This window comes from Anomalospiza imberbis, chromosome 8, assembly GCF_031753505.1.
Source record: "Anomalospiza imberbis isolate Cuckoo-Finch-1a 21T00152 chromosome 8, ASM3175350v1, whole genome shotgun sequence".
Classification (NCBI taxonomy): domain Eukaryota; kingdom Metazoa; phylum Chordata; class Aves; order Passeriformes; family Viduidae; genus Anomalospiza; species Anomalospiza imberbis.
Genome location: NC_089688.1, coordinates 24,482,910 through 24,508,465, shown reverse-complemented (window position 1 = coordinate 24,508,465; position 25,556 = coordinate 24,482,910). Strand labels below are relative to the sequence as shown.

Genomic DNA, 25,556 nt, shown 5'->3' with positions numbered 1-25,556 from the left:
TCTCTGCATCAAAGATTTGTGGCTGAAGGATGCTTTCCCCACTCTTTACCCCGCAGCCTCTCCCTCCTGTTTAATTACAAGCTGGGGAGTGTGAGACATCATCTATCATTCCTTGTTCATTATATTCAACAGATGTACATTTTGGGCTCTTCAACAAACTGACCAGGCATATGGAGCATGTTATTCTGCTTGTGAAATTTGCCTTTTTAAAATCAACAATACCATTGTCTCCTCAGATGAAATCTCAGGAAATGAGGGCGGAAACCCCCCAAAGCACTTGAACTTTAAGGCCTCTAGTATCATTCTTAAGCCTTTCTTGTGCAGTAGTTTGTCACAGTCCAGATGTGAGTACTCTTTTGTAAAAGCAACATGTGTGAGACCATCTGCATGATGTGAGCTGGGTGGGGACAGTCAGAAATTCATGCAGTGGTACATAAAATCTGAAAACTCAGAAAGTTAAATTGAGCTTTCCAGACAACTTTCCACAAGATGATGATCTTGAAACAGAATACAAACATGCGCCCACTTTTTTTTCTGGTCACAGCTGGCATGTGCAACACAGAGGAGATTGAAGGACACAGCTTTTTCCTTCGTGTAAGTGGCTTGGGTATGCCAATAAAAACCTGTCAGAATCAACATGCCAACAAGCCAACTGTGCTTGGCCTGATAGCAGAGAGGTCTCTTGCACTAATGCTTCTTCTGAATTTTAAATCCATGTGTCATTGTGAACAGTACAAATAATCCCAGCCACTAAGGAGAGTAACATTTTTCTCAGGCCCAAGGTTGCAGTTCAGAGCTCAGGTTGAATGATTCAGAACAAAATGTTTCATTTCTTTTTCTTACTCTTCCCTAACTTCCTTTGGGATAAAACAGATGCACAGTTGGCTCAGTGATTTTGAGTGGTTCCTTGAGATTTAGCGTTTACTTGAGCAATAACATTACTCTGGGGCATTAAGAACACACAAGACTGAAGATACGAAATTTTTAGAGTGCATGGCAAGCATGAAAACTGGAATAAAAACTATGCTGGAAGTGGATTTATACTGTTTACCTCTCACTAATCATAGAACTAGCTTGAATAGCTCCCTATTATTTTGGTGTTGATTTCAGTCTGTCAGGCAACTTTGCCATCTGACAACTGAAAACTTCACCTGTAAGTGTACTGCTGATATTTGAAGCAGGCTCCTGAAAAACATGTGACAGAGCTGAAATCTGTGCATGTGAAGCTTTGTTCCTGAGAGAAATCCTGGGGTGGAGGGGAGGAGGCATGGCCCAAAAATGTCGTAAAGAGCTTTGATAAGAAGAGTGATCCTCCAAGAAAACAACACATGGTCTGAAATTGTAAAATGCATGGTGATACAGCCACATATTCCTTCCTGACAGAGCCTAGGTTTTCAAGCAGTCAGAACTGATCCTCTGTGATGTGTAGTTGCGCAAATCTATCTGTTTCAAGGGTGTTCCTGCCTCCGTGGAAAAAAAAAAAAGGAAAAATGACAAGGAAAAAATCAAAGGCTTGAGATGCTTTGTGACAGTTGCGTGTGGCTGCTAATTACTCTGGTATCAGCTGCTGCTGAGTAAGCTTTTATGCTGCTGAGTAAGCTTTGGTCAACAGCAAGACTTGTTGAGAGCTTCAGCTCATGTGTTTGTATCACTGCACAGTTTAGTTTGTAAGGTGAAAACCAAAGCTGTCTCCTACTTTCTTTTGGCTAGTTTGACACTGTGTGTGGCTCTTGGCCATGCATTAATAGTACATAAGAAAGCTGCAGATCAAAGAACTACCTGACCCAGGGGCCACAGAGTAACAGAGAGTAAGAACCATAAAAACTAGTGTGGTGTTCCCTTGATATAACCAACCACCCTGCAGCCTAGGGACCTCCTGAATCAGAGCCTGTATCTACATCTCTGTGCTGAACAGTCCTCAAGAGACCTATCATCCTCTCCAAATTCATCTAATTGCTTTCTGAATCCAGTTATATTTTCCTCTTTGGCATGTTCAAAAGCTTCATTTGTTACAGGCTAATGAGCTTAATAAGCTGAAGCTGTGTTTTTATTGAAAGGTTAATGATTGCAAACATTTAAATAGTTAAATCAACTCCTTAACTGAGTATGGAGTTACAGAGGAAGGCAACAAACAAGCCTAACTCTTCTGGGAAGACTGCTGAGGAATTTTGGGGTTAGTGTGGATTTTATATGCTTGGAGTTGCTGGGGCTTGCCACTGTGCTGTCCCAGTTCACACCATTTCTACTTTCCCTTCTGTTGTGCTGGGTTTAGGTCACATTAAATCCTCAACTGAGCCATTCTTTTCCCTACAGCTTGTTTGTGTCTCAAGCTACTTTTGTCTCAAGTTAGTTTTGCAGTTAATATCTGCCGCTTCATGTGGTTTATCTCCTTGAATCATCCCTTAAGTTTCTGCAGTCTGTGATGTTGGCCAAACATCAGCTGACAACAGCTTTGTTACTTCTAAAGGTGTATTGTTTTGACCTCTTAAGATGAAGTTGTTTTAGCACTATAAGTCAAATGATTGCTTTATAACTGTAAAATAGAGCTTTGTTTAGTGACACTTGAGAAAAACTCTAAAAAGCTAGAATGAGGGACCCCTTATGTATTTGATAGCAACCAAATAGCTCTGCATTTTTGAAACAGTTAATTATAATTGATAGTAATGTGACCTTGGGAGAATTAGTTTCCCTCTTATAGGTGATAAAAAGTATGTGTTGGGTGATATGAAAAAACATGAAAAGAGCATTTATGTGTTTTTCTTCCCAGGAATGTTGGTTTTGTGCAGTGCCCAAGTGACCAGGGGAACGAAATGAAGACAAATGGCAGTAAAATAATTCCAAAGGTAATGTCACCATAATGACTTCATAAGGAAGTGTTCCACTGCACTTTTTGCCTTTCCTTTTTCTGTGAGATCCCACTTCTTATTGAAATGTTGGATATTCTGCCTCCCTGTCTTTCCTTCCTCAACTGGCCAACAAAATCTGGTAAATGAAGGATTCTGCACTGTGCAAGTTGCAGTATAATTTTGTCAGGCACAGTGGTTTATCATCACAGAACTCTGATATCCAGCTGACTACAGGGATGGCCTATAAAGGCCCACTTGGAAAGCATTCTGAACTCAACAGAGGCTCCTGTTGACTTAAATGGGCCCTAGACCAGGCCTGAAATGAAATCTGTCTCAAATTGCCAGTTGACAAAGATCCAGGATGGTGGTTTTATTTGGAAGAAGCTGTGAAACAGAGAAGTAAAACGGGCAGAAGCAAAGCAATGGCAAAATAAAGATAATAATTTAGGCTCATAAATGGGAGAAAACTGCTAACCAGCAGAAAAGAGCTCTGGAAAAGCCTCTCAGAAGAACTAGCAGAGGGAGAATCCTAACTGGTTCAGGATCAATATTGATAACATAATGAGACAGTTTCCAGAGTTTTCCCACTTGCAACAGCAGGAACCAGGCTTCTTTTCTCTGGTCTGGCAACAACTCATTTGCTTTAAAGCTTTTCTATGTGGTTTAAAAAGGTCTGGGATTTTTGCTCCTGTAAATTAGCCTAAAGGGAAAAAAATTTTGCTTTAAAAAATCTTTTTCTGAGTCGTCTGAATACTGGAAGGGGAATGGTGTTGGAATCTTTTCTATGGTTTCTCTTGTGCTCAGTGCTTGTCTCTGCTAAGAGCATTTTCCAACCAACTTTTGTTGATTTCAAGATGTGGAGGGAGAAAAAGATACATTCTTGATTGTGAGCTGATAACCAGTTCCCTGCTCATGTCCAGTTTTGTTTTGTTTTTGATTTTTTACTAAGACTGAACAAGTCAGAGAAGTATTGCCAAATGTTAGAACCTACTCTATGAAAAAAAAAAAAACCCAGATATGTTCCTTTCCCTAAGAAGGCGCCATGGGCAACTTCAGGGACATTCCTAGTGTGTATAATCTATATAAATTTAAATGTTATGACTTATGTAGAAGACAGCTGTACTCTCATGATTTATTACTTGTGTTGAGAGAACAGAAATATAGCTTCTATAACCATGGCTTGCTTATGATAAAATGCTTCACCCCAAAAGCCCCTGGTGCCTCTTTCATGGCCACCTGGACTGCAGGGCTGAAAGCACAGCCCATTTCATCTGTCTGAAAGGAAGCTGCAGAACCCAATGAACAAGCACTCCAGAAGGGGAACCATTTCCTCAAGAAAGCTGCAGGAGGATTTTGGCAAGGGAGAGAAGCTGGCCACTAAAACCCAAGTTCTTTCACATAAGGCAGCAGGGTGAAACCTTATTTTAGAATCTAGATGAGTGGTCTTAAAACCTTTGTATTCTGAAAAAAGAGCACTTAAAGTATTACACTGATGGCCATGGTAAATAAAAGAAAAGAAATGGAGGAATAAGGGGATGTTAGTCCTTAAAGCAATGGAAAGTCCTTAAAAGGCTAAAGGAGTAGCCTTTTTCCTCTAGTTAAGGAATAGAGTGGAGGTTGTCTAATCTTGCAAACAAGAAAAGCCTGAGATATCCTTGGAGGCAATGCTGCCTTTTATAAAGCACAAAGCAAGCTGATAGCCAAAGGCAACAGAAGAAACAGTGAAAGGGAACAGCAGAAAACTGAGACTCAGTGTGAACAGATACCTAAAAGTTAGGGACCCTGAGGATATGTGGTTTAACCAGACCACTGAGGACTTTTCCACAGTAGAGGCTCAGATGCCATATTCAATCAGCACACATAACATCAAGCTGTGGCTATTGTCTTTAGGCCCTTATTTTGCACACTGCAAATTAAGATGACTACCATTAACCCTTTGCTGCTGCCTGTGGAGCTACATTAAAATGCAAATTCCTTTGCATTTTCTGCAGACACACCAGTACCCACCACTGAAGCGTGGCCATGTGAGCCATGAATCTCAAACATGTGATGGAGCCATCGGTCACAGAATCCCATAATCACTTTACTACACTCCCTGGTTCTGGAGGAGTGCCTGGTACCACATGGGGCTTAAAAACAGTCAGTGCTTTGCACACTTGGAAGGCACTCATTTTACTGCAGGTCCAATTGACTGTGCCTGGCTGCCGGAAAACAGCTCAGGGTTTCTCTGTCTGTGGAAGTCAGCCCTTAATAGAACAGTTCCCAGTATTACTGGGAGCAGCAAATTTGATGTGTATGTGGTTTGGCAAGATTTCATCTTGAATAAATGAGTGTGGGATTTGCTGTAGCACCTGCTGCTCTTTTTACAGTGCCAATTTAGACCTCAGTAGGAATGTTTCCATATAATGTAGTTGTTTAAGGAAGTATTCTAATTTCATAGTGCTTATCTATCTACTATTCAACTCATGTAAATGTGACATGAGTCCGCTCAAATTTATATCTTTCATTTTTCTGGTACTTTGTGGCCACAGTTTTTTTTTTCCTTGACTAACACCTCTCTCCACAGCATTACCTGAAGGTTTAAAATCAAAGCAAACTATGCAAAAACCCCATTGAATAGTTTTGTTGTTTTTTTTTTTTTTTTTTTTCATTTGTCTGTCTATCCCCGAGAGCTCATTTAGCTGGGGTTATTTTAAGATTATTTAAAGACATACACATATTTGGAATATTCTTCCTGAAAAAGTCTTGTATAATTAAAAAGTAATTATGTAAATGCAGGTGTCGAGTTTCTCTCTAACTCCATGTTATAGTCTGTAAACTCTCTGAAACCATCAATTTAACTACTTAGAACTGGGAAGTCTTGACTGAATTGCAGCCTAGTTTGTGTAATGGAAGTGATATACAAAATTGTTCTTCCTGGGATTGGAATTTAAAAGTGAATCAAAAGCTCTAGAGAACTTTCATTCCTGTAGATGTTCAAGACACAGAGGAAGTTGCTGAACCCAGCAGGAGCTGGGAGCTATGCATGCAGAAATGGAAAGAACCTATCGTTTCTTTTTCTGGTTGCTGGGATTTAGTATGCAATATCTTCGGAATCTTATTCTGTTTATATTTTATCCTCAGGATGCATTTCCTGTGCTTTGATGAAATCTTGTCAGTATTCAGGAAACTACAGACTTGAACCTACAGTTTTGTCTGGGACTATCCCATGCACAAGGGACTTGTTTCTCATTCAGTTTTCCAACATATGGGACTGCTACTTAGTGATGCCTATTAATTTTCCTTATATTTTCCTTGCAAAAAATAAGGAAATAAGGAAATAGGAATTGTGCCATGTTCCCACAAACACTTTCTATTGGCCTTCAGCACAAACAACCAGGTGGAAGTCAACAGCAGCCCTGAGAGGTGGCTCACAGTGTAGTGGAACTGGAACCAAAGACCTAAATTTGTCCTGCCTCTCTTTAGTGTCTAACTTGGGTGTTAAATTTCTTTAGGTGTCAGGAGGCACCTCAAAGAATTGTAAGAAATTGGCCATGCCTTGCAAGACATTCTAGAAGGGCATATCTTTCTCTCATACTCAAGAGAAAAGGGGATGTGGGATGAAATTGGTGTCCAGTGCAGGAAGTAAAGTATCTTGTGGAAGTATCTGGAGTCCTGTGGAATGAATTTGAGCTGTGGTCAGCAGCTGGAATGGTTTGGAAGCTTGCACTTCTGAATGTTGTGAAGGCAGGAGAACAGTTGGACACTCATGTCAGACAAGATCCTAGAAGAGGTTATCACAGTCAACTGATACAAGACCAGGCCCAAAAAATACTCCTGCAGCACCAATAATCCTATTTTTAAGTGATTGCCATAGTTAAAGTTGGAGAACTCCTTCTACTATAAAAGGGTTTTTTTTTGATAGAGGGCAATTTGCAATCTTTGACAGGCTCCTGCAGATAATGCTCAGAATACCAAGACTTACAGCAACAGGACTAAATAAATATGAATGAAGAGTCATAGTAAATCAGGCATTATTTCTCAGAGCCACCAGGACAAGCTAGGCTTAATTTCCCGAAGCTAGATTTCTTATCAGTCACTCTTAGTTTCACCCTTGTCATCACCAAGCAAACCTTTAAAACAGCAAGAAAAGTAGGTCAGAATGAAAATGCACTTTAAAGCACTTAAAGGAATATTGCACTTTTCCTTATTCCCTGACATGACAGACCCCTTATCAGTGTGGACACTCAAGGCTTTTCTACTTCTCTGTAGCATCTACCAAGGAATTAACATCACCTGATCATCTTTTTTTCATCCTAACTGCTTGAGACAACGGGACATACGGCCCCTCTCTGGTGAAATGCATTACATGGAAAATCTCTCTGAAATCAAAAATACAAGAGTAAAATAAAAGCAACTTCCCTAAGGCCCACAGATACCCCTTCCACAAGGAAAGAAAGGTAACTACCAAACCAGGAGATCATGCAATCATTGTGACTGCTATTTCTTTGATGCTGATTTGGTTTTGATTATGTTTGATTATGTACTGGGAAGAGATTTGGCACTGAAAGCTCTAGGGACACTTGCTTCTGCAAAAATAAGGAAAAAAGCAACAAGTTGCCCTTGTTTAGAGGGATGTATTTAAAGAGGTGTCATTTTTAGACAGTGAAAGCAAGACTACTGCTGCTCATCAGAAACACTCAAGTGAAAAATGTTTCCAGTGATTTTTGGTTTTAAGTTATCCATAAATTCCTGAGCACAGAAAAGGCCTAGGCCTCAATGTATCTGAAAAAACTTTTTTCCTGATTTTTGTCAGTGTAGTTCTGTGCTGCAGCTCTGTGCCCTGTGGAATCAAGACAATTTTTAGGGAAGGGGAGAGTTACAGAACTCTCAGATGGCTTTACATAGATTTCTGTTTTGCTGTGCTCTAATTGATAAAATTCCTACCTGGCCAAATGTTAGGTTCCTTAACCAGAACATTCTACCAAGTCTCCTCTCCCATTTTTTTTTCCTCCTGTTTTTCTAACAGAAGGAACGGACCATTGCTTGGCCATATATTCAATACATCACTGAAGTTGAACTAGATGTGGTTCAGCCCCAGAATGAGCTTAGACAGCTCTGTACATCTACCTGCTACTATCTCCTCTTTGCATTTCCTTTAAGCCCTGTCCTATACAGATCGCAAGGAGGACATGGGACATTCCAGAGGGTGGTTCAAAAAAGCAAACACATATAAACATGTGAGCAAAAGTGTATTAAAGGATATATGTCAATTTTTAATGAGGATTAAATTGCTTATAATGGAAGAACCAGTACTTTTCCTGAGGTTTGAGGAAAGCAGATGTTCCAATCTAACATGTAAGTAGGTTTGCAAGAAAAATTGAAACCTTTGGATTGTTTCAGTTTTTTTTTTTTTTTTTTTTTTTATTGTATGCAATTGGTGAGATAAATTCTTGACTCTGTGCTTGCCAGCTGTCCTCTCTTCAGGGACTCCTATGCACTGCTTCCTGTGTAGGTTATTCTGTCTAAAATTCTCCGTGCCATGTACTTGGACGTCATATCTTCACCACAATAACTCTGTCTAAGAGCTGATTACTTTTTAATTATCTTTCAGGTTGTTTCTACTTAAAGTAAAATCTTTTATGTTGCCTAACCCTCCCAAACAACTCAAGATCATGAGGGATGATGGGACACACTTTAGTTCTGCACTGGGCATCAGAGCCTGTGCAGAAAGCACGTGAGGGGTAACAGAATGCCATGGTCTGCAGCAGACAAACCTAAGTGGATTATGTGCAGGTGAATAGATGTGCAATTGGTAGTTCCTAAAACACTTTAGGGAAGCTGGCATGTCACCATGCATCTTGCTTGACTTGCCAGGACTAAGGGCATTTTGTTAGAAATCCAACACAAAAGACAGGCAGAGAAGCTGAGCAAATTGTTTGCAGTTATAGAAAACAGAGCTAGGAACTTTATTGTCACAAATAGAATTCTGTGTGTCCAGAGAGTTGCCATGGTATCAACAAACATTACCCATTTTTTCCTTGTTTGTGTGGTTCCTTGTGATTTACCAGCCGTTCTCCTCAAAGCTATCCTGTTATCACAGAGACATGATCTTAAAATGTTTTCTTATCTAGCCTGTAACGCACTATGTTTTCATTCTTCAGAATATGTAGTACATGTTGAGTTAGCCATACATGCAGCTCTTCCCTCATCACCTGCTTCAAATCCCACTTGTCTCTCCAAATGAATGTGTAAAACCCAAGTACACAATTCACTGAACTCCCAATGCAATGCATTCAGGCACTCATTTATTCTAAAGTGATGCTATCCAAGCAGAGGAATTGAAACATGCAATGCTGTCCTCCACCAGATGTTTGGCTGGTTTAAATGCAAATAAACACCCAAAGGGAAAACAAGACAGTGGAATGTAATATACTGCTGAGATATGGGCTAGCTCTGTGCATAACCCAACTTTCTTATAGTTTCAGATTTTGTTCTTTTTTTAAAAATTCTTTGCGAGGCAATTTCCTTCTTACCCCCTTGTGGTGGTATGTCCTGCTGAGTGCAATGTTCCTGTTTTCCTCTTCATTTGTTTATGTATATCCACAGAGTAAGAAGGATTATATTTGTCTGCAGATTTTTCCTTTCCCTTCTGGAAATATTTATGCTTCCTCTGTAGAGCAGAGCAGCAGCTCCTCATTGCTACTGAGTCTCCAGAGGACAGGACAGAAAGGTGAAGGGAGTAGGTTTTCTGCTATCTACCATCAGTCCCATCGCTCAGGGTGGCAATTCAAATTTCTCACACAATATCTCTTCTCAGATGCCTGCCAAAAGCCCTACAGGAGATTGATCTGTCTTAGGAGACCAGACCTTGGGCAGAAAATTGGATCAATAGCTGGAGACCCTTTACGTGGGTGCATAGCCTCAGGGGACAGGGCAGGAGAAGCCAAAAGATGACATTCCTTCATGTCAGTTTTATTTCATGCAGCAGAAGGCAAAGGACAGGATGAGAAGACAAGGTTTTCCTTCATAGCTCTTTGTTCCTACCTCAAATCACCCCTGCAATCATCCTGAAGTTTCATTAATGCCCTTTTGCCACTTCTGACATTTTTACACTTTCTGATCCATTTCTCTCTCCCCTCCTGTTCCTAATTCTGTACACATATAAATTTGTATTCATTGTTCCCTTCCTCCTCCTCATTCAGTCTGTTCCCAAAGTGGCCTGTTAGACTCTATGTTCACCACAACATGGTGTGGTTTGTTCTCTTGAAGAGTGGTTCTGTTACACAGAACAATGGCTTGTGAAAATCATCCTGCCTGGAGCAGGACAAGAGGTGAGCACAGGAACTGAACTGTGAAACAGGGCAGGGCAAAGTCACAGTGCTACTTTGTACTGAGGTTTTCATGGGTTTTGGGAGGGAGGATTATTCTGCCCATTGCTTGGTCAAAATAGGTATAAACAAAACCCCTGATCGAATTTTTTGCTAGACTTGCCTTCATTTGTAGAAATTCATTGTTCTCTGGGTATAAATGTATGAATTTGCTGCTAATAACACAGAAAATATTGCAAATGAAAGCAACCATGTGGGTCTTGCAGAGCCACAGGGCCCTCTGCCTTGGGAGGTTTGCCAGGAAGTAAATTTAGGGTCTTCATTAATTGGGGTCTTAGAGTTGAGATGGAACAGGGAAGCCTAACAGGCGAATACATGGGGATACAATAGGAAAAGAAAATGTAACCACATGAATCACTCTCCCTTCTGGATGTCAAAGTATCTCTGCTTGGGTTTCAAAGGGTTCTTCAGGTGGATGTGTCTGATCTTTGGCTTCCAGCTGTGATTTAACACACCTTGAAGGTGAAGCCATTATTTTTACCAGATATTTTCACAAAGGATGGTACTTTCTGAAAGAAAAGGAAATTACAGGAATAGGCTGTCTCTGGAATGATTTTGGTTGCTGTGAATTTTGCATAAAGGTGAAAAGGGGTTAATTTTTGAAAGGAAAAAGAAAATTTCTGTCTATATACAATATATACATTGCTGTGATCTTTCTTCCTAAACAAATGAAGGCTCAGTAGAGAATGCAGGTTAATACTGAGAAATTTCAACACTCCAATCATAACTAGAATAAATCATCTCTTTGTATATGTTGAAAAAAACAAGTTTCATTGTTGTTTTATTGAGTCTTGCACTAACAGAGCTGCCTCAATCCATTTTCCTGCTGGGAAGTTACAGCATGACTGTTCTGTGGCCTCTGCTGGATGATGCCCAGTGCCAGGCAAGTCCTCCAAAGGGAATATTCTCTGTTTGCTACCAGAAAACATTGGCACAAAAGGGTTGGATAAGATACACTCAGTTTGGGCTCCATGAGCGATTTCTTGGCTCCTTGTTTTTCTTACTTTAACCTCTCCCTAGTGAGTTTTTAAGCCTTCTGTTGGGATTAGTTATGTGATGTAAGGGGTTTCTTTGAAATTAAGGCTCAGACCCTCTAGAAGTTAATTGGATCATCAGAAATTTCAGTGACACTCTGAAAATTTGGTAGGCTGGCCCTATTTAAATTTGCTGTTTTTCTTGTTTGTTTGGGAATTTCTTGTTTGGTTGGTTGGTTTATTTTTTTTGTTTGTTTTGTTTTTTAAGTAGGGTAATTGTTTCTTAACTGACTCTTGAAGTCTTCTGCAAACATCTTACCATAGAGTGAACATTCCTATTTCTTCCTCCATGGCATACATGGTTGCAGTTATTTGGCACATTAACAGAGGGTATATTCAGATATACAAAAATAAATAAAAGGAGTAAGAGAAAGACAGAATAATTCATGGTCTCACCCAAGAAAACAGCCTCAGAAACAGCTTGCTAGGGGGTGACTGCCATGGACTCTGAGCCTATGTTGTACATATTTCAGATCCATCAATATTTTCATTTACAGAGGCACCAGCGTAGGAGTACTGAAAGAAAGAGGAAGTAAACAGGCTGTGTTAGTTTGTCTGGTTTCCTGGAAAGTGCTAAATTGCTCAAATGCTGCTGGGGCCTCTGCTGAGCACACGGCTCTGGGGAAGCAGCTCAGCCTGCCTCTCTGAGGTACTGTCTTTCTGTGGGTACAAAGCACCCATTTTATGAAAATAGCATAAAAACTTTGGCTCCTGCAGGCCAGGTGCTCCACAACCTTTAGGTGTTTGGAGTTTTTTTACAGTATATATAATTTCTTTATTTGAAATTAATTATGGTGTGTTTCTTGGGTCTCCTGGTTTTCTGTTTGTAAGATACATTGACCATTTAATTTTTTTTTTTTTTTTGCAGCTTTTTTCCAAAAGCATGTTAATTATTAATTCAATACTTTGTAAAAGAGGGAATCAGATACAAATCACATGACTCCTGGAGATGAGGTTTATGAAAATCACTGAGTTACTCTGAGATTCAGAGGTTTGACAGGCTCAGTCTCTATAAACTTGTCAGTAAATTTAAGGCCAGGTCTAAGGTCAAGCAAACTAAACAAGTGCCTTAAGCAGGAACCTGCAGAGAATTATAAAGGAGCTACCACCTGCTCAGACGACATCAGTGCTGTGGAAATCTGGGCTGACAGCTGATGGTTGGGCATGTGGCAGCTCTGGGAAAGGCCAGCACTTGCCCATGGGTGAAGCAGCTCCCAATTAAATTCGATCAAGGGTCAGCTAATGGGTGCTTGTCCAAACCCATTTGACTCACGTGAGCAAGAGCATCTCCTCAGAAAGGTCTTCTCTTGGCTCTGCTCCTGCTGCTCATGGAAAACAAACATCTCTTACTTTGTTACTTTCTCCCCTCCTAATTTAAAGTTCACTTCCATGTATGTAGACTTACAACAATATATAGATTGAAGGTGTGTGGAGCAAAAAGTGGTTTGTTTTTGTCTTGTTAATCCTGAAAGGAAAATGGAAGAGATAATATATCTGTAAAGGAGAGAAGTGGTAGTAGTGGGTGTATTTCTGTCAGTATTAAGTTGAATTGGAGACTAAATTTGTTTCTGTGAGAATTTCTCAGTGCCTTTCTCTGGGGTGGTATGCAAGACAAGTGACAGGCTGTGAAACACAAGGTGTTGTTTGCTTTCATTAAGGTTGATTTCCCATTATACCTTGTTTGAGAACAACTTGCTAATTCAAAATGACATGGGCAGTCCTGTAGAATGTTTCCTCATCTGTCTAAAATAAGACTTGGAGGTTTATTTTTGCTTGCTCTTCCTCAGAAATCTTAGACTTCTTAAATAGAGATTTCCAAGATATTACTGCACTGCTCTGTGAGCATCTGTGAGTCCTGCAGCCACTCCACTGGCTGTACTTTGCCTTCCTCCCAGTTAATCTGAGCTGCACAGACAAGCCACATCGGTCAAACCATGCTCTTAAGATTAATTACTTCCAGCCACATGGCAAAAGTAAGACAGTTCAATAGTAACCAAGCTTCCCTGCTAGGGCACAGAGGATAAATCTGAAACCTTTCTGTCTCTTTGTTTACAGGTCTGCATTTTCTCTCTCTGTTTGGCCACAGCCCTGCTGTCAGCTGAGCTGGCCCTGGGTCCTGGTTCACACTGCCTGGTGTGTGGATCCTCCCAGGTGATAACAGGCTGTCACAGAGGTGAAGGCAGCTCACCCTGGGCACAGATCCCTTGATTCTACTGAAAAGAAGGATCTATAATCAGCAGAAATCAAAACAGTTTTGATTAAAAATGCCAAGTTTATGTCAAAAAACTAAATGCTTAATATTCTGGATTTCCATCCAATTTAAAATGGAAATGCCTGTTTAATCAAGAAAATGGTTGGGGAAAATTCTCAGTCATCTGTATTTAAGTCTCCTTGATGACAGATTTTGTGTCCTGAAGAGCTTCTCTCAAAATCAAGTTGTGCTGGAATAACTGTCTCAGGGTCAGCCACTTGTTTCTGGATAGCACCATCTGTGAATATTCTTACTCTGTAAGGGCCTTATACATGTCTGCACAGATCTTGTGTTCACAATTCCTGCTGCAGGACAGGAAAAGAGGGGCCTCTGATGTGATTTTCTCAGGAGTTTCCTCCATGGCCAGTAGGAGTGGGGACTGCAAAATGAATTTTTTAAATGATGAAGTATTAAAGCAAAAAGGGACAAGTGGACTCTAGAAAGTACAGGGAAATCTTTTTCTTCTCCTTGACATGAGACAGCAGAGTTGGTCTCTGCTCCTTTGCTACATATTGACCAGACAGATTTAGAGAGCCCTTAGGTCCCTTAACTCTTTTCTGGAGGAGCTCCCTTTCTGCAGAAATCTGTCTTGGGTCTCTCTCTTCTGTGTCAGAAACAGATAACCCACTCTCTGCCATCTTCTCCCTTTCTCACAGCTTCACCCATTTTGGAAAGCAATTGTTCTAGTCCTGGAAGTACAAGGGAGGGCAGCCCAAGGAGGCTTCTGCTGTGACAGAAAAGGTGAGGGTGCTTCCAGGCACCGTTCCTTTCCATATCATCTGCACTCCTTTGCCACCAGGGAGAAGGAAAGGGTGTGGAACCTGATGGCATCATCCACTCCATGGAGTGGCAGCATTGCCCAGGAGCAGGTCTGTCTCCTTGATGGCCAGCTGTCACCCACTGCTGCCTCCCCAGAGCATCCCTGCAAAGAGTCAGTGGCCACCTGCTCCAAAACCTGTCTCTTCAGTGCTGGGGTGGAAAGAGGTCCCAACTGCTGCAAGAATGTTCTCCATATGTTCCAGAACCACCCCTCCAGTGACACCCAGACCCACAGCAAGATGGGATTTAGGGCATATTCTCACAGTACTTCAGAAAAGAAAGGCAAAAAAATTGAGGCATCTAATCCCCTGCTCCACCACTTAAATCCTCCACAATATCACTTGGGTAGAGAGCTCAGTTCTTTTACAAACATGACCCGAAAAAGAAACTTTTTGCATTATTCCTTTCTCTTCATTAAGTGTTGACCACAGCATCCTGCTGTTTTGATTTGCAAACCTACCACCTGCCCTTCAAACTTGCCCCTTTCCCTCCCAAAATAGGCCTGTGTTAATCATGAAAATACATATACTTTCTCTTATCTTAATTCTTAATAATATTTTCTGCTCTGATTTTATTTTGTTAGTCTCTTTTTTCACATTTAATTTGGCATCTAACCAATCAAAATTATGTTCTATTTATGTTTTTAGCAAATGGGTTTGGCTTCAAATTCTTAACATTTCATTCATGGTTATTTGTTCTCGTATTTAGCACATCTCCAGCTTGCCTGCCTTGTAACTTCCAAATGAGAATATTATAAATTTGTAGAGGCTTATTAGATCTGGGGCTCATTTATTCCTTTTTTTATTATTTAAATGAGAAGCACACTTTTAATATTAAATTTTTCATTTGTCTGAACCAGGATGTGTTGTGGCTAATGTACTGAGGAGAATATTTCCTTTGCTTGATGATCTCAGGGAGTGTAGAAGGGATGTCCATGTTTTTCTCTCCACTTATTGCTGTGTTTATTGGTTGCTTTCCAAGATCTGCCACTTTGAATATGGACCCAATATTGGCACAGGAACACCTGCCCAATCTCTTTCTCTACTCAAATGATCTAATGTTCAGCAAAAGAAGTTGCAGCTGTCCAAGGCCAAATACATTGAAGAAATTAAAAAAAAAAAAAAAAAAAAAAAAAACCAAAAAAAAAAACCCAACCACGAATAGGTGCATTGAGCAAAAAATTGGTCAGTGAAATTGGCCTGTTGTGGAACTAGATAGACATAAGATCCTGCCTGACAGCAGATTGTATGCACAGTGCAAATCCAGCACCTTGATAACTGTGAAACATGCTCTTCCGCAAAAGTGGCTTCATTAACCCTTGGAGCAAGCAAAAAAGAAACCCACATGCAAGCTCAGGCCTAAGATGCCAGAACTAAAGCTGCCTCCTTTGCTCATCTTTGAAAACCTCTCATTCTAATATTCCCCCTTGACACAGAGAGCTGCTAAAACTCTATGACAAAAATAATTTTGTAAAAAGTGGGGGGAAATTGAAAACACCAGAAATTGGTACTTCCTGAAATTTCCTGTGAAAGGTTTTCCTGATTTTGTACACAGATAGCATGACTTTTGTCATGGCAGTGATGTAAAAATATCTTTGCTGTCCTGCGGGGTAATATCAGAGCTGGACAGTGCTCGTTAATCACAATCCTTAGATCATGTCATGTTTTCATCTGGTCTAACTTAAAATTTAATGTCTTAAAATCCCCCTCCAAATTTGCATGTAAAATTGCTCATTTTTCCATCCTAAATTGTAATGTCCTACTAACAAATTAAGTTGATTACCTTATGTCCTATCACCTTCAAAAAACAGCTAAGCTCGGCTAGTGCCATTAAGAGCATTTGACAGTGTAGAAAACTATCATTATGGACCTCTCTTGCTTTCTCAGTTTAAATAGGCCTAATTTCAATTGCCTTTCTCTCTAGGTCATGTTTCCTCAACCACTTAGTACCCATACTGCTTTCCTTTGGACTTTCTCCATTTTTTTCTAAATGTCTGTTTGCGTAGGATGTATAAAATGATACCTTACCAAATTGCCTCATTAGGGCTTTGGAATAATTACACCTCAGATCTTGCAAAATCATCAACAGGGGAAAAAAGGTCAAGTAAAGGTTATTAAGTACAGATAAGCCATCTTCCCTGACCTTCAAATTGGTGGTGGCCACAAGCCTTTTTCAAAAAGTGGTCCACCCTTCTGACAGCAATATGCTACTGATTCCCATTCACCCTGTATCCAGCAAAAATCCCCAGGGCCTGAGCTGCACAGCTGGCTCCTCCTCTCTGCACATCACTGGGACTGCTTTTCAGCTTTTCTCTGGCATGTATCTGCTCTGGATTTAATCTGATTAATTATAGTCCAGTCCCCTCCTATATAACCATAATCTACCAAAGACAGAGAAATTAGCTGCTTCTTTCCATAAGGCAATTGTTCCTCTGTCATGTGTTTGACAGCTCTTGTAAAACCTTGTTTTGTGCACACAGGAAAGGTCCTAAAAGAATGACTTTCCAACAGGGTCAGTAAAGAGGGTATGTAATTAAGACGTGTAAAATAAAGATCTACAGGTCTGGCCATCTGTTTTGAGTCATCTGCCTAGGAGGAGTGCCTCACACCAGGCTTATGTTGAATGCCTCGATGTGCTGTCAGTTTGTCTGTGCTCGTGTCTGTGTGGAGGGCATGGTGCCCATTACTCATGGCTGAGGCACTTGGCACTGCTTTGGGCACGGAGAGCCTTGTGCCAGTGGTGCACACAGGCCTGCTGGGCTGCATCTGCTTGCCTCGATCTCCCACTGATGTGTTTTTTGGCAGTGCCAGCACAGCAGCCACATGTCTAGTGTTTGCCTCATCTCTGATGAAAGGCACATGCCAAGAAAAACCAACAAGGAGCAGGAAAATCCTTGAAAAGCAAGACAGGAGCTTGTGGTAACTAACTTTCATGGGCAGGGCTAAAGTGGACTCAGCTGGGTGAGCTAAACCAAGAAACACCCTTTCCAAAAGCACTGGTGCTGTGTCAGGCTTGGTAGAGGGACTGGGAGTTGGAAGAGAGCAGAGGTGTCCCAAGGGTTTTTTTTGTAGATCCAACTTCTGCTCTAAGCCAGTTCACTATGGGATTGATTTTGTGCTCCTAGATACCACCTGAGTTATTGTTGGTGTACTAGAAAATGTAAGAATCACCATACTCAGAAAATAGGGACATTTAACCTGGTATTTTCCCTCCATCCCCATACCCAGGTCTGAATAAGAACAGTGAGGTCAGGATACTGCTGGCAGAAAGCCTCATCTTCTAGTGATGACAGTGCAGGCACTTCCTGAGACAGAAAGATTATCTTCCTATTTCATAGCTCTCAATGGATTTCTACACAAGAGCTTGTACAGTTGCTTTTGAAACTGGTCTCAATAACCAGTTTTCCATGACAAGGAAAACGGTTGAAGCACACTGAAGGACCACTGCAGTCTCCTATATACCAGACAGCAGACAGAATACATATTTATTCACTTTGTAGCCCAACAATCTTGAAGTTTAAACATGCTATTTGTTTTCCAGAGTGCTGCAAGCTTGGCAGTGCCTGAAATGTACCCTGCAAACTCAGACTGCCTCCAGCACCCAGAGCTTGTTGCTCTTGATTGTCTGCTTTGTGTACCCTTGGCTACACAGTGATTCAGCTTCAGAAGTGAAGGCTGCACCCTTCACTCTGCCCTCAATGTCTGTCAAACAAGCCCCAGTTAGGAAAAATGTGAGTCCAAATCCAGGCAAGCTGAGTAGCTATAATGACTCAAGTGCCGCAGTTCTTGGACAGCTCCCAGGATGTTTGTTGAAAAGCTTGGGACATTTCTGACTGCTTTCCTCAGCAAAAGCTGACAAAAGTGACCCTTTGCAGTCAATGTGAGAATATGAAGGCCAATATTATTTGCAGCAGGGTTAAATGAAGGGATCTCTCCCTGTACAATAAAATAACTACAATGACTGATTATTTGTACATTAATACTGTTTTGCAGCCCCAGCCCCCAGTGAGACAAGAACTTACAGGAACAAAATAGGAGGTCAAAGAACAATTGTAAAATATATGATTACTACTGGTTTTGTTTCACAAGCACTTCAAATTTCCATTTAGAGATACAGAGCCTTTTCCTAGAGGTCCTTATGCTTATGTGTTAAGAGCCATCCCTTGTTCTTGCACCTATATAAGAATTTATGTATTTGCAGAAGGTCACAATGGTTGTGCCAGACTTAAAAATTCACCCCAGGTTTGACTTGGGTTTGAATATCAGTGTTACTACTGGTAATGTTACTATTCCTGCTTGCACAAGATGGAGCTGCCTTCAGTAGAAATATTAATTTAAGCATGGGATTTGTCATTGCTGATAAAGGAAAGAGGAAAGATAACAAGATAAAAGCCTGTTTAGACATGGGATGTTATTAGATGTTTTGTGTACTGTCCACAGCCTATCTAGACAAAAAGAATATAATATATGCATAAAAAGAGAGGAGTTTGACATTTTAATTATGATATTTCCCCAAGTAACATACATTGGCTTAGATGAATGTCTCTCTGAATCACCTGGCAAAGACTTGTCGCAAAAGTTAGATTTAGCTTCAAAACTGGAGTAATACCTGAAAGTATAATTTTGATAAAGATGGTAAGATTTGAAGAAGAGGTATTATGGTCACAAAAATCAGGAAGAAGGCTGAATTTGTTGAAGAGTTGTCAAATTTGATTGTTTTTTAATGGCCTCCTTGAATGCTGGGCTGGGAAAATCACTACATGCTTGCGCAGAAGTTTTTGTATCTCTCAAAGGTGGTAATTTCTAATAAATTATCAGTCTTGGAGGGTGCTGCTGAAAAAATTGAGTAACCTTTAATAATTTGAGAAATAGGGTAAAGGAGAAGTTAAAACTGAGATGCAAGAGGAACAACATTCTGGAAAACTGTTCCAGTGTAGAGATTTTAAATGCCAGCATCATCTGCATGGCACAAAGACTCTTGTTCAGTAAGACTGTACAGTTCAATGCTGCTGGCCCAATTTTCTGTCTTTGACAAACTCCTAACAACCACCCCGGATATCACAGCTTTATCACTTAGACATTTATTTTGCACCCTAGTTTCCCCTCTCTATGCTTTTCTTACTTTTCTCAAATCTGGATTTAACGGAAACTGTTCATTGATCCAAGATTGTCAAAGAATTTTTTGAAAGAACCAAACCCTGCAAGCAATTAACATGTGTAGCTCCAAAACCAGTCTGAACCAAAGAGTAGTATTTGGAGCTTGTGTGGTTGTTTTTTTTTTTTTTTTTTTTTTTTAATTAAGGTAAGTGTTTTCAATTAAAGTTTCCAAATAGGAATCCAAAAAGCAAGGAGAGGTAATAGTTTAAAAAAAAAGTGATTACATTTTTTATTTCTTAGAATATAAGTGATTTCAGTTATTGTACAGATTAAATTCCTTCCTGAGGCATGCCAGAGATTTAGCAAAGAACAGTGCAGATAAAGCCTATCACAGCACAGTGTAGGTTTTCAAATTTTTCTCCTGTTCTTCCCAGGTTACTGTCAACAATTTGGGGAGAGATAATGGGGAAAAGTGAAGGCTAAACCACACATGAGCACTGGGTTCTTTATTACTCTAAAATTAAGTTCTCTTCCTTGAAAACTGTCTGTTTCAAAGAAGGAGATGTCTTTTTTTGTATTTACAAATGTCTCCTATTTGATTTCTATGAATAATTTACCACTTCCAGAAGGAGTCCACGCCAACCATTGCAAATATCACACTATTGAGAGCCAGGCCCCGGTGCAACAGTTACAAGTGTGTGTGTTCCAACTGGAGCCACATCAAATGTCTGGTTAGAGCAGAATAAATATGAAATCTTTCCCTGGAAGTATTCAGTAACAGGGATTAAAAACATATTCCTTCCCTCTCATGAGTTTACTTGGTGAATGTATTCATGGAAACCTGGAAATGAAAATGGAGAAGCAGATGAAGAGCTTTGTGCTTAGGCTTCGGGTAGAGGTAGATTTAGGTAGAGTTCCCACACACTGATCTTCCACCCTCTGTTTCATTTTCTGTCCATTCCAAATTCTGAAAGAAGAGCTGACATAAAACGGATTTACACAGGAATCTAAGAGAAAAATCACCTCACCTTTCATCCTGTTCACTGTCCTTGCACTGGTCTGTGGGATGGAATAAGGACAGAGCTGTCATGTCACAGCACAGCCCTTCCTCCCCCTTCTTTAACCTGTCAGCAGCACTACTGTATCTGACCCTGGAACAAGCCCTGACATACATGACAGGTATTTTGGAAGTCCCTGAGACACAAAAAGCAGCAAAAAGATAGGTGAAAGAGTAGGAGATGAGAAGGAGAGCTACAGAGCCATGGGAAAGTTCATGGACAGGCCAAAGAGGATAAGTACTTAGGATGGTGCGGAACAAGTGCCAAAAAGAGCAGATGGAGGTGAAGGTTTTGGATAATAGACTGTATTGTTTCTGGCCTTTGGTATGCAACACAGGTGGAACTGAAGTTGTGAGGTGTATCAACCATTCTGCACAGGACTGGCTGGGATTCTCACACAAATCAGTCACAAATGCTGCAGTGCACATCCCCACTTAGGTGGCCTCACATGAGCGAGCTGGAGTGAGCCCAGCCCAGCCCAGGCTGGAGAGAGCATGCAGAGGTGTAGGGATGGTAAAGGAACACAGGGAGGAGGGAGTTCAGAGGTGTTGCTGTAGGGCTTTCAAGGAATATCTGATGTTCATGATTCCTATTTTATTGCCAGTATCATTCCTCTTGAATGGGCTAATAACAGGATAAATTAAAAGAATGAGGTGCTTTGAGAGTAGAGTCATTATCAAAATCAAACTTTGCTCGTTTAAAATACTGTGCAACATTTGCGGAAATTTCTCCCACCTTTGCTTACATCCAGTATAAATTTACTGGCAGTTTGCTTGTCATTGTTGAAGCTACATTAAATTTTACCAGCAACAATGTATTGTGATTGGAGTGAATTGAATTTTCTTTTCCATTCAGAAATTATTAGATGCACAATATAGAACTGAATAATAAGCAGCCATTCATAAATGTTTTGCCTGTGGTTACACAGAGTCATGTGCCTCCATCACTGCTGTACACATGGATATCATTACAGCAACTCAATAGGACTGAGCCAAGTGGCCACTTCTGCCTTTTTATGTCACATAGTGCACTAAGGTTATAGCCTTGGAATAGGATTTCTGCTCAGGTCCCAGTATGGGCTCCTAAGGAGAAAAACCTCACTCTTTCAGTTAGCAAAATCAATTAAAATTAGGTTATGAAAAAGTGGTTGATTCCATTTTCTTATTCTAGAGATCTATAAATAGATTATGGTCCCACTGTTAAGTGAGAGTCTGCAGTCTAGGTGGTTTGAGGTAGGGAGCAGGGGTGAAATGAATTACATCAAAATCAGTGAGACTCTTTGCATATGCCTTCAAAATACTTTTAGACTTTTTTCTTGGAGAAGGGCCCAGTTTCTGGAAATAAATGGTGGTTTTTTAGGATAAAGGTGAAGTGTCCAGAATTTCAGAGTCTTCAGCATTATATTGTAAATCTTAGTGTGTAAAAATGCACACCTAAACAGATCAGCTGCATTAGACCTGGGAAAAGGTAAGGGAGAGAAAAAGAAAAAGACCCACAGTAGTGAGACTCCAGAATTTCTTACTGCACACACAACATCACAGCATAACTTTGTTTTTTGCTTTCTCCTGCTGTCAAACTTCAGTGAGATTAAAATCAGACAAGTCTGGAAAGGAAATGAAGCTGTTCACTTTATTAGTCTTGATTAACAGCAAATTATTCTCCTAGCATTTACTTTTCCTTCATTTATTTAAGAGTGATTACACGCAAATAGCAGTTAAAAACGTCAGGGTTCTAATAATAGTTTTATTTGCCACTGTAATTGCTTCTGTAGCATCTCTGAAGTCTGAGACACACCCCTCCTGACAAAAAATCAAAATAGCAGCAATGCATCTTTCTCTCTTTAAAGTACACTCTCCAAAACAGTATAAAGAAAGATGTAGGAGTTTATTTACTATCTTACTTATTTACCTTTCTTATGTGACTGTGTATTTCATATGTTATTCTCTATGCTTGGTCCAAGCTCGAAGGCTGGAAGTACCTGTACCCCCATATGGAGAACCCTGAAGGTCAATTTTAACCTCTTGTTCCCTCAGAAATTTCTCAAGGGCACAAGTTTACTCAGCTAACCAATTGATCTGTCCTGTCCTGTATTTTGCTCCCCACTATCACGTTGGGAATGGTAGGACTGTCCTGCAGATTGGGCAAAGTGTAGATGGCACTGAGGTGCTTTTAGAGCTTTTGCTCAGCCATGGCTTTATCCTTCCAAAGTGCGGCTCCTGCCAAGTAGCACCCAAGGTGCCATGGTGAAGTATCAACTTGGCTGTTCATTGCTAAATGGCTAAGTGAATATCTCTTTTTTTTTTTTTTTTTTGCCCTGTTACCTCTAATGAAACTTCCACATCAAAACCCAGCGACTTTTATTTTCAGCTCTAGGTGAGTGGAAAAATCCATGGATGGGACAAAAGCTGAGAGAAAAGGAGGGATGAGCAACTGTCTTCAGAGAAAATTCTTTGAGCTCGGCATTGTTGTGTCCTTGTCTTTTTGTTCATTTCATAATTGCCATTTATGCTCATTTCTTCTGCATCTGAGGACAAATAAAAACTAAATGGCCCTTCTTTTCCAGAGCTACTGTATATCCTGGAAGAGTTCCCAGGATATCTGTCAGTTCAGATTCACTCTGTTTCTTTTCAATAAAATCTAGCACTGATGGGAGCTCCAACAGCATAATCTCAGAGTGAACATGACCTTCTGGTGAAGGAAGTCAGGGAATCTTCTCCCTCTGGGATAAGAGCATGGTTATGCCTCATTACTGTGAATAAGTTTTCTGCATGCTGCATATCTGGGCAACTTCACAGTATATACTCATGTACATAAATAATTGCTTCTTTTAAGTAGACCCAAAATGTTTGGGAGTGGGAATAAGGAAAGAATCCTACTTTCTGTGTTCTTTGTAAGAGGTGTTGAAAAAAAGGGGAAAAAAGTGCCTTTCTCATCAAACCCAGAGGTCTCTGAGGAGTTACAAGGAGTAGATTTGTTAAAATCAGAATTGCCTCTTTTGCACATTTGCTTTTGGAATACCATCACATTTTTAAACAAACTTTATTAGAATTCATATCCAGTTATGGAGCTGTACAGAACTCCTTTAACAAGCATAGTCTGGCTGCAGGCAATGAATATGTCTTTGTCACTAATGATGTTTGTATTATTTTAACACTGTTGATACTGGGGATTTTTGGGGGGGCTGCAAGCAATCATCTTTCAACCACAGCTCACCTGCCTTGCATGCTGATTAGAAAAACACTTTTCCCTCTGGATACCAGGAATACAGTGGGGTACATGAGGGGACATGCCCAAAGGATTTTATTCACGTTGTCTGGTTGCTGGGAAAACCCCTTGCATTTCCATTGACCTTTACCTTATTCAGTGAAGGGGGTGGGTGGAACTCCTTTGGCAATGTTTTCCAGTAATCTGCATGTTTTCCATATGATGAGTGTGGTACCTGACAGGAGGGTTTATGATGTGGTCATTTGGTAAAAATGAAGAAGTTTTGGAAGGACTAAAGCAGCTCTCATTTTTTCAGACGTGAAGGAATCCTGGCTCTGGGCCAGGTCCAAGCTGTTCAAGTGCTGAGAAATCTGTTTCCAAGGTGCATTTCAATCGAATCAGTTAAATATGTTTATATACTATGTAATTTATACAATATAGTAAGCATTCTATACCAAATATTATATACTATATACCCTATAGTATGTGTATAAGAGCATTTATATGTGCAGGTGATTTTAAATGGCTGGAGACGCGCTGTATCTTCTTTTCCTGTCCTGTGATGTTACTGTGAATAAGTGCCAGATGTGATCCCCCAAAACAGAATAGGTATATTCTTTTGCTTTAGGTGTGAAAGGGGAACAACTGTGTCTGCATCTTCTCTTGGCACATCTGTCTCTTGCACAAAAGTTTCTTTTGGTTTGCCTGCTTTGCCTTGAAACAATGGCAGTAAATACAGGGCAGGGATATGGTGGCGTTGTGGAAAGAGGCTGCCACTCCTTGCCCTGGTTTCTGGGTGCAGAAAGTCCAGGGGGGTTCCCTGGGTGAGAAAGGAAGGTGATTTTTCTGGCAGTTCTAGAACATGGAGGAGGAGGGAACAGGGACCTACTCATGAAGACTAGATGTCTCTCAGCTGAGGGTTTTCAGAGTAATCGTTGATTGAGCAGTAATATCCTGTTGTGGGTACCAGAGTTGCATAAATTCATCCAGGATCTTCCTCAGGTCAGGAGGAAGTGAGTTTTAGACCTCCAGAAGATGTGCACAAGATATTTAGGATGCTGTTGTGCTTACACATCATTCTCTCTCCTGCCATGACACAGAAGCAGGAGGATGGCACATATTTCCCTGATCCCTTTCAAAATCCCAGCCCTCTCCTGTGTTGGCTTGGACAGCAAAATCATTAATTCATGAATCACTAAAGTAATTAATCAATTAATTTTGTGAACTGCAGTGATAGACATATGTCTACATATGCATAGATGTATGGATACTAGCTGAAGGCTATTTATATAAAGAGATATTTTTGTAGCCTTTGAAACCCTTTGGTTTCTTTAACTTGGACTATGAGACCTACCACAAAATTAAAGGTATTCTCCTGTGCTCCAGCCCTAAAGAGACAAGCACTGTGACCTGAGTGAGGAGGTTCTGTTGCTGATCCTCCACAGAAAGTGGGAAAGGATTAGCATGTTTCATTTTTATTTCTGTTATAAAAGATACTTTTTTATGATCAGATAAGATATTTTGTCAGGAAATGGTTCTCAGCAGAAACAAGTCTGGCAGGTTCAGAGAGTGGGTTCGATGCCTACTTGCTCTTGATGCCCTAAAGAAATGAGAGGGCTGTATCCCACCTGCTGTTGTCAGGGCTTGGAGCTCAAGAACTGTGACAAATGATGCACAAGGCAAAAATACCCAAATGAAGGAGGGGAGCGAAAATGATCTACAGTAACTGAGAAAAGAAAAATGTTAATATTCCTTGGCAGTTGTTACCTAACTATTCTCTTTTTTTAATGTTTAAATTTAACAGTAATGCCCCGGAATATATTGAGCATTTGAGGGAAAGCTCCACAGTTTTGAAAAAAATCAGAGGAGAAACTAAAT

At 40.4% G+C, this 25,556-nt stretch overlaps 1 long non-coding RNA gene across 2 annotated transcripts; it reads left to right on the top strand.

The window, feature by feature from the left end:
• The first annotated feature begins 1,605 nt into the window (after positions 1–1,605).
• On the top strand, positions 1,606–14,832 carry LOC137478578 (uncharacterized). Of its 2 annotated transcripts, XR_011001669.1 has the most exons (4): positions 1,606–2,173; positions 2,768–2,843; positions 13,306–13,401; positions 14,301–14,832. It is a non-coding gene; the product is annotated as an uncharacterized lncRNA (long non-coding RNA). The 2 variants fall into 2 exon arrangements; XR_011001668.1 differs by lacking the exon at positions 14,301–14,832 and having other exon boundaries at positions 1,607–2,173; positions 13,306–14,294.
• The last annotated feature ends 10,724 nt before the right edge of the window (positions 14,833–25,556 follow it).